The sequence below is a fragment of the Perca flavescens genome, chromosome 18, assembly GCF_004354835.1.
Source record: "Perca flavescens isolate YP-PL-M2 chromosome 18, PFLA_1.0, whole genome shotgun sequence".
Classification (NCBI taxonomy): Eukaryota; Metazoa; Chordata; class Actinopteri; order Perciformes; family Percidae; genus Perca; species Perca flavescens.
This window is the reverse complement of record NC_041348.1, coordinates 31,482,332-31,492,331: the sequence shown is the minus strand read 5'-3', so window position 1 is coordinate 31,492,331 and position 10,000 is coordinate 31,482,332.

The window sequence follows — 10,000 nt, the reverse complement described above, 5'->3', positions numbered from 1 at the left end:
AATTGGTGTGTTCCAAATATCCAGTGTTATGAATTATTCTTATTGCTCTTTTTTTAAGTATAATTAACGATTTCAATGAATTGTGATATGTGTTACCACAAACCTCTACACAGTAATTTAAATACGGTAACACCATTGAACAATACAAAATGTGGAGCGATTTGTAGTCTAAACTGTGCTTTGCTTTAGCCAAGAAATAAATGAGATAATTCTAGACAGTTTTATTATGTCCAAGAGTTGCTGTAAATTCTGACCAGAACCCAACATGTTTGTGTCATCTGCAAATAATACAAATTTCAGTAATTTCAGATACTTTACAAATGTCATTTATATAGAGGATAAATAATTTTGGTCCCAATACTGACCACTGGTGGACACCACACGCAATGTCCAAACATTCAGATGTATAATCTCCCAACTTCACAAATTGTTGCCTGTCTTTTAAATAACTGTACTGTCGGTCTTAAATATTGTTTTTCTTAAAATGATGTGTCACAATTTCAAATGACATGGCCTGCTCTTCTTGGAGTAGCGCTAGATGTGTTAGAGTATTTTAAGGTATTTTATATACTCAATCGACATTCATACCAGACGCTACAGTTGTTTTAATTCAACTCTATCCCCCTAATCCCGAGCCGTTACAATTTATTGATTAATATGTCATGATTAATTGTATCAAATGCTTTTTTCAAATCAATAAATACCCCAACTCCATATTTAATTCAATTTCAATTCAATTTTATTTATAGTATCAAATCATAACAAGAGTTAGCCCGAGACACTTTACAGATAGAGTAGGTCTAGACCACTGGTTCCCAACCTGGGGTCCGGGCACCCCCAGGGGGGGCGGCAAAGATCACAGGGGGGGCGCGAGTCTTTATCTGGTTTGAGGTTGAGGTAAAAAAAATTGTTTTGCACATGTTAAACAAATGATGATAATACACTAGAATATATAATGTATACAAAAGTCTGTATGAAAACTATATATTTTGTTGTATCCTCATTTTTCCTGCCGCCACGGCATCACTATTTTATGAATGAAACATGGAGGAGAAACGTAACAGTGCTGATAACTGCTCTGTATCAAAAAAGAAAGTAAGGCTCTATCTCGAGAGTTACCTCAACTTCGGTTTCGGGCGGGTGGGGGGGGCTCAGGTTTTCTTAGACATGAGTAGGGGGGGCGCCAAGGAAAAAAGGTTGGGAACCACTGGTCTAGACCACGCTCTATATTTTTTTTTGTCTGTGGAATTTGTGATTTCTTCAATGAGATCAGTTAAAGCTAGTGATGTTGACCTGTTTTTTCTGAATCCATATTGACTATCAGTAAGTAATTTGTATTAATCTATGAATTTGCCCAATCTGTCATTGAAGAGTTTTTCACGAATTTTTGAGAATTGTGGCAGTAGAGAGACCGGCCTGTAATTTGTGAAGTGGTGTTTATCTCCAGTTTCGTACTAAGGTATGACTTTGGCTGTTATCATTTTAGTTGGAAATTTACCAGTTTGGAATGACAAATTAACAATATGAGTTAATGGTTTTGAGATCCCCTCAATTACATTTTTTACTATCTTGATATCTATTTCGTTACAATCCGGGGATGCTTTAGTTTAGCATTTTTTAACAATGTCTATTATTTCCTTTTCTTCTACAGCTTTAAGAAACATTGAGCATTGATTTCTTTCAATAAGATCATTGTATTGATCATCTGCGGAATAGGAATTTTTTCAGCTAAATCTGGTCCAACATTTGCAGAATATTTAGTAAAATGATTGACCATGTCCTACATATTATTAATGTTCTTTTCATTACAAGTAAAATACTGGGGATAATTAGACTGTCTCGTGCCCCTTTCTTATAATACTATTTGGTATATTCCATATACTCTTTATATTATTTTTATTATCTAATAGTTTACAATAGTATTCTCTCTTACAAATTCTCATAATCTTAATTAGCTCATTTTTATATTTATTATATTTATTATTTTAGTTCTGTGTTTAATAAATTCTCTATAAAGTGAATTCTTTTTTTACAGGCATTTTGTAATCCTTTTGAAATCCACGTACTATCACTGTATTTTTGTTTTCAATTCTTATCATATAATAATTTAAATATTCTTAGGAATTCATCAAATTTATCAATATCATTTTACTGATATATTATTTCCCAGTCTTGTGAAAGGAGATCATCTTTCAGTGCAACCATAGACTCTTCTGTTCTGACCCGTCTGAAGAGAGGTTTGTTGTCCTTTTTAGATGTGTAGTTACTGTTGTAAACTGTAAAAACTGGTAAGTGTTCACTGATGTCGTTTATTAATAGTCCACTCACTGTATCGTTATCTATGTCATCCTACTGGGTCTGGTAATTTTGGGAAAAAAGCCCAGATACACTATCTAACCCTATACACGGTGCTGATAAAGTCCTTTGTCATATTGTGCTTATTTGGATTTAGCAAATCAATGTTAAAATCACCACAGATGAACATGACTTTCTGATTTGTTTTTGTAATTTTTTCCTCCATCCAATCCTTGAATAAATCACTATTAGAACCTGGTGATCTATAGATGCAACTTACAATAAATAAATAAAAAAAAAAAATTCCCTATTCCCTACAAACTTCTATTGTAACACATTCAAGTAAATCAGCCACCACTGTTGACATTTTTTCCACGACCTTGTAATTCTATTTCGGGTCCACATACAAAGCCACAGCACCCCCATTCTTGTTTTCTTTGTTAATACAACACATTTCATAGCCTTTAATTTCAAAATCTGAGCACTTTTCACTGGTTATCCAAGTTTCCGATACAGCAATTATATTGAAAGGCTGTTTAAACTGATTTAGATAATGTTTAATGTTGTGAAAGTTAGCATATAGGCTTCTGCTGTTAAAGTGGATTATTGATAATTGTTTTTCAGTCTTAACTGAACTATTGAACTGTTCATTGTTGTAATAACAGCAATTGTTGTTGGTGTTGAGGAAAAAGTTGTTTACAGGATCAATATCATTTTCCAAGTCCAAGTGAGTGATGTTCCGTGTATTGAAAGGTGTTCAGCTCTAGATTGCTCTAGATCTAGATTGTCAAGATCAACAATCCTCTGTAGTTGATTTTCTCCAGTAGGCCTACATGTGTGAGTTGTGAGAAATGATACGATACGGTCAGCGATTCAGCAGACCTGGTTGTACATTAGATGTTTCACGTCTATTTTGGTGTACTGGACCGAGGATGGATGATCAGTTTGTCTTGTCGTAGATAGGCAATGTCCCCTTTTTCTCTCGCTGCTCTCAACTCCGGTATCAGTTCCTTCCTTGTTCTTCTGACAGTATCCGTGAAGTCCTCGTTGATAAAGAGTTTGGATCCTTTCAGTAACTTAGTGCGTTGTAGTATGGCAGATCTGTCCTTGTGCCTCAGAAATTTCACCACAATTGGCCTTGTTCGGTCTCCTCCAGGTTTCCCTGTACGGTGGGCCATCTCCACTTCAACCTCTCGCTGCAGCTGTAACTTCTCCGCCAACACTTTTTTCACTTTCTCCTCCGTCTCGGCCCAGGTCTCTCCTGGTGCCTCCTGTATTCCCTCGAAAACGAGGTTGTTACGCCTGGATTGTCCCTCCAAATACTCCATTTTATCGGTGACAGCCAGTAAACTGTCACAAAAGATGTCTGACTGCATCGCGTTGAAGTGTTCGGTTTGCTTCGCACTGTCAGTTTTAATGTCATCCACATCTTTTTGTGTAAATTGCAAGCTGGTTTTAATATCCTGTACATCCATAGTTATTGCATTGCAGTAACTATTGCAGTTATTGCAGTCTGCTGTTTATGGAGTCCATAATGATTTTAACAAAGCCTTTGAAGTTGTTATGTTTTTGTCCAAGCAGCGCCACGAACATATCCTCTTGTTGCTGCATCAGTTCATTTACATGCGCGAGTGACACATATTATTCATCCGATTTCACTTCTGCTTTTGCCTTTGGTGGTATTTTACCATTTTTGTGCTCTCAGCCGTGAAGTAAAATCGTTTTTTGAGTTTTCACTGTTTTGAGATCAGAGACGAGAGCTCTCACGCAGCTTTTGTCAACTAAGTTCACAGTTCCAAAAATGAACTTTGTTCATAGTTCATGTTGCTGTGAGCTATTATTTTTCTAAATTATCGCGACAGCCCATAGAGAACCACAGACAGCAATTATTGTATCAGTTTTTAACACTGAAACTATGCGTCAGATTTCATCTTCATATCCAATCAGTTCAGCGTGCCGTTTCAGGTCTGCTGTGGATGGGACTGAAGTGCAGATTTTCTTTTTGAAGTTTGCACAGAAATGTCAGATCTTTCCATCCTCACCGACCTCGTCATAAAACTGGTTTAAATGATCATACGAAGCCTCCACGCTGCTTTCTGTTTTGATGACCCATGTGGCGGTGAGACACTGGTGGCTGGTGTTGCCAGTTTGGGTGTTTTTTCCGCTCCATATGAAAGCCTGTATACGTTGTGTTTCAGCCGTGGTTTTTGCCTGCAAGGCTCTATAGAAATCTGGCCCCCTATTGGAACGAAGTTAAACTGAGAGAGTGTCCCGTTCACAGACACCAGAATGGAGTTCACAGTAATGTTCATCAGGCAGAAATACAGTATGTTCACTTCACGTTCGCTCAAAATATGAACGAATTCATGAACTATCGTTCAATGGACGCTTTCAGGCACAACACTGACAAGGAGGGACAACAACTGAAGACATTATTTACTGACATGGTGTCAGTAGTCCTAATCAGAGCTGTAGAGATGCACACACTGCACAGGCACAATGGTGCTTTGCCGGCATCTGCTGACAGAACGTGATACTGCCTTAGCTAAAACCCAACTCACAGGAGAACTGAGGAGGGTGCTTTTCGACCGGTGGGATGTGGGTGAGCTTGTGGACCATTGTGTGCTCCAATGTGGATTTTAAAAACTCCCCCTTTGAAGGCAGGTTTCATAATCATACAGGCATCAAACGTCATGTACCTATGCCCTTCCTCCATCCACGCTAGAAGTGTTGAAATTAATCAAATAATCGATGCATCGAATCGTGGACATGGACGATGCTGCGTCGATAATCGATCTCGCCATAATCAATTGTTTCTGTTTACAATTTAATGGAGGCCTGACAACCTTTCTGTTTACATATTCTGTTACGTTTCGCACAACGTTACTGTGCTAACGTTAAAGACGTGTCACTTCAAGCATGACGCGGAGCAACATTATGAACGCAATCCACCTCCGGTCCCTCCACAGAGCGTTGAGACAGACGGGTTCAGAGCAATGATTAAAACTCTGGATTTAAGATGTCTCGCCTCGCTGAAATACGTCAGCCAACCTGCTGACGTTATTCAAACAGCGAAGGAGGCTGACAGCGGAGCTACGTTCACTCGCCCACTACAACCACACTACAACCTAACTTACCTGTGGCCAAGGTAGTGTTTATACAGTACTAGCTTACAACTATGAAGTTTTGAAAGGGAAACAATGTTAAAGTTGTTTCTATGTGTAGGCTATTCATTCAATTTGAGTTTATTTTACTACTTTGCAGTTTGCACAATACAAATAGTTTAGCTTCTGTAATTGTTTCATGGATTTTACTTCATATAAAGTTATTGTATAATGTTGTGGAGCCAAGCAAACCCTTAATGAAAGCTTTTAGTAAACATGATGACATTAAGATGTTTTTGTGATATTCTATGTACTCCTGACAGTAGAATGAGCCATTATAAACCTACTGTATATAAAGGTGGCCCATTATTGAAGGCCCATTATTATTTATTTAAATTTATTTTAAGAAGTTTGATTACATTATATTTTCGATTTGAATGTTCAATGGTTTTTTAAATAACAAATAAATAAGGATTCAATACATTACATCTATGCTATTTTGTCTTAGTTAGGAAGGTCTGGTGCATTTAGTCTCTTCCACATGGTAGAAGGAAGGTACAAGGTGGAAGGCATACAGTTTATTATTAATTCAGCGACGGTATCGGATCGGTATCGGGTATCGACAGATACACAAAGCCCTGGCATCGGTATCGGGACTGAAAAAGTCGGATCACTGCATCCCTACTTAAAACCATCAGATTTATGTTGTCACACCTACAGCTCAGCCCTCATGGCGTCCTCGGGTCAAATTTGACCCGTTCTCAAAACTTTTGTATCAGATATATGGGTTTCTTTTTAACTAAATTAATCAAAAAATTAAGTACAATTGCAAGTACTCAATTACTACTTTCACTGAATTGTGGGTATTCAATCTCATAGCAATTGAAAAAATGTAAATGGTTTCAAAACCTGAACTAAACTTTGAGATCCACACTTCTGTGATTCTCCACTGACATATGTTCCCCTAATATTAGTCAAAATAATTCATAATTTCAACATCAGATATAATATAATGGTATAAATGATTTTTATTGACCATGAATTCCAAAAATACGTGTAACACTATTGGTAATGAGTTGATGTTAGTGAAAAATAGCATCTAAAACATGGAAGAAAGTGGCAATGTGGGTAGAACGGGCGCACATATACTGGGAGGTTTATGACTCGATGCAGAGGTCTGGGGTTCGAGTCCGGCCTATGATGATTTCCTGCATGTCTTCCCTCTTTCTCACCTTGCTGTTCTATCCATTAAAAGAAGGCGGAAAAACCCGCCCCCAAGAAATAATTATCTTTTAAAAAAAAAAACAAGTTCAGAACACAACACAAGGGTTGAAGCAACACAATTATTTACTTGAGTTTTAGATTTCCAGAGACCAGCAGGCTTTTCCGGTGATCTTCGGGAGGAAAGTTTCTGGATCTTTGGGTCAGGGAGAGAAGTTTCTAATCTTTGGGTCTAGGAGGGAAGTTTCTAATCTTTGTGTCTAGGAGGGAAGTATTTGATCTTTGGGTCTAGGAGGGTAGTTTCTAATATTTGGGTCTAGGAAGGTAGTTTCTAATCTTTGGGTCTAGGAAGGTAGTTTCTAATCTTTGGGTCTAGGAGGGAAGTATTTGATCTTTGGGTCTAGGAGGGACGTTTCTAATCTTTGGGTCTAGGAGGGTAGTTTCTAATATTTGGGTCTAGGAGGGACGTTTCTAATCTTTGGGTCTAGGAAGGTAGTTTCTAATATTTGGGTCTAGGAGGGTAGTTTCTAATCTTTGGGTCTAGGAAGGTAGTTTCTAATATTTGGGTCTAGGAGGGTAGTTTCTAATCTTTGGGTCTAGGAGGGAAGTTTGTAATCGTTGGGTCTAGGAGGGTAGTTTCTAATATTTGGGTCTAGGAGGGTAGTTTCTAATATTTGGGTCTAGGAAGGTAGTTTCTAATCTTTGGGTCTAGGAAGGTAGTTTCTAATCTTTGGGTCTAGGAGGGAAGTATTTGATCTTTGGGTCTAGGAGGGACGTTTCTAATCTTTGGGTCTAGGAGGGTAGTTTCTAATATTTGGGTCTAGGAGGGTAGTTTCTAATCTTTGGGTCTAGGAGGGACGTTTCTAATCTTTTGGTCTAGGAAGGTAGTTTCTAATATTTGGGTCTAGGAGGGTAGTTTCTAATATTTGGGTCTAGGAGGGTAGTTTCTAATATTTGGATCTAGGAGGGTAGTTTCTAATATTTGGGTCTAGGAGGGTAGTTTCTAATATTTGGGTTTAGGAGGGTAGTTTCTAATATTTGGGTCTAGGAGGGTAGTTTCTAATATTTGGGTCTAGGAGGGAAGTTTCTAATCTTTGGGTCTAGGAAGGTAGTTTCTAATCTTTGGGTCTAGGAAGGTAGTTTCTAATATTTGGGTCTAGGAGGGTAGTTTCTAATATTTGGGTCTAGGAGGGTAGTTTCTAATATTTGGGTCTAGGAGGGTAGTTTCTAACCTTTGGGTCTAGGAGGGTAGTTTCTAATCTTTGGGTCTAGGAGGGAAGTTTGTAATCGTTGGGTCTAGGAGGGTAGTTTCTAATATTTGGGTCTAGGAGGGAAGTTTCTAATCTTTGGGTCTAGGAAGGTAGTTTCTAATCTTTGGGTCTAGGAAGGTAGTTTCTAATATTTGGGTCTAGGAGGGAAGTTTCTAATCTTTGGGTCTAGGAGGGAAGTTTCTAATCTTTAGGTCTAGGAGGGTAGTTTCTAATATTTGGGTCTAGGAGGGTAGTTTCTAACCTTTGGGTCTAGGAGGGTAGTTTCTAATCTTTGGGTCTAGGAGGGAAGTTTGTAATCGTTGGGTCTAGGAGGGTAGTTTCTAATATTTGGGTCTAGGAGGGAAGTTTCTAATCTTTGGGTCTAGGAAGGTAGTTTCTAATCTTTGGGTCTAGGAAGGTAGTTTCTAATATTTGGGTCTAGGAGGGAAGTTTCTAATCTTTGGGTCTAGGAGGGAAGTTTCTAATCTTTAGGTCTAGGAGGGTAGTTTCTAATATTTGGGTCTAGGAGGGTAGTTTCTAACCTTTGGGTCTAGGAGGGTAGTTTGTAATCGTTGGGTCTAGGAGGGAAGTTACTGGTCCACACATGAACCCGCCGGGCATCCTCACATGGTAAAAGACGAGCCGTTTTCGCTGGATCCGTCCACTGAGCGGCGGGTGGACACGTAGATCTCGGAGGTTACCCTGGAGAACCGTCGAGGGGCGATGTATCTCTTCCCCAGACACCACAGATCCTGGACGATCCTCCTGAAGTGGTTCCTGAACTTCACGCCGACGAAGGCATACAGCACCGGGTTCAGGCAGCAGTGCAGGTAGGCGATGGTCTGCGTCACCGTCTTGGCCACTTGCAGGATGTCCGAGTCTTGGCACGACTGCAGCTCGAACATGTTGGCGGTGTCGTAGAGCAACGTCACGTTGTACGGCAAGTGGCAGACGACGAACACCGCCACCACGGCCAGCACCACCCGCACCGCTTTGTGTCGCTGGAAGTTTCTGGCTTTCAGCAGGGTGACGATGATGGCGGTGTAGCAGAAGTCAGTAGTCAACGCTGTGGTGTTGTCTGTGAACCTAGTATTAGTAGCAGCAGTAGTTTATTCAGTCATCATAAAAACAATAATTATATACATATCACAGTGTAAACTCAAACAGTAAATAATGACTGAAAGTGGCTGAAACTAAAGCTCATGCCTATCCCATCCTAACGACACGCGAGCGTTTTTGAAGCCTTTTCCAAACCAAATAGAATAGGAAAAGATGTTTATATGTCATTTTGACATGAATACATTTAATAAATGACATGTTGATGTTTGAAAGTCTTGAGGTTTTGACATAAATGCAGATAAATATGTCACCTGTTAATCCAGAAGGAAATATTCTGTAGCTTATTTTGCCATCAATACTGCCGACGTTGTCTTTGCTGTAATCAGATCAGTATATACATTTATGTTTATGGGAAACATCCATGTGTCCAGACGAGGTTAGCTGCTAGCCTTGTCTGGACACATGGATGTTTCCTATTGATAAAATGAAATAATAGCATGTTCTTCAACTTTATTTTGTCAATATTTTTGTGTTTGTACATTTGTTTGCACATTCGATATATGTATAAATATATATTTATATTTCAATTCCCTTTCTTGCGATAATAAAGTCCATGATATTGGTTTAAATTATATATATATATATCTGCATTTATGTCAAAACCTTGAGACTTTCAAACATCAACATGTCATTTATTAAATGTATTTGTGTCAAAATGACATATAAACATCTTTTCCTATTCTATTTTGCCTGGAAACGCTTCCAACACGCTTGCATGTCACATGAAAAATAAGCATTGGTCCTATTTCTAGCATGCACGCATTTTCGGCGTGATGGTCATTCAGTCATTTTCTGTATATCGGTAGTTTGATTTAAAAGAAATAAAGACACTTTAGGATCCATTTCTGTGTGAAAGAGCCACACACACCTCACGTAGAAAATATAAATAGAAGACTGTCCTGTTTTTACGCTTGTAGAGTGGATCTCCGCGGAGCAGACGCACCACTTAATCTCTGTCTGGTGTCGCCAGTTTCATTGATCATAGTGGAAGCAAACACTGTAAAGTTTTTC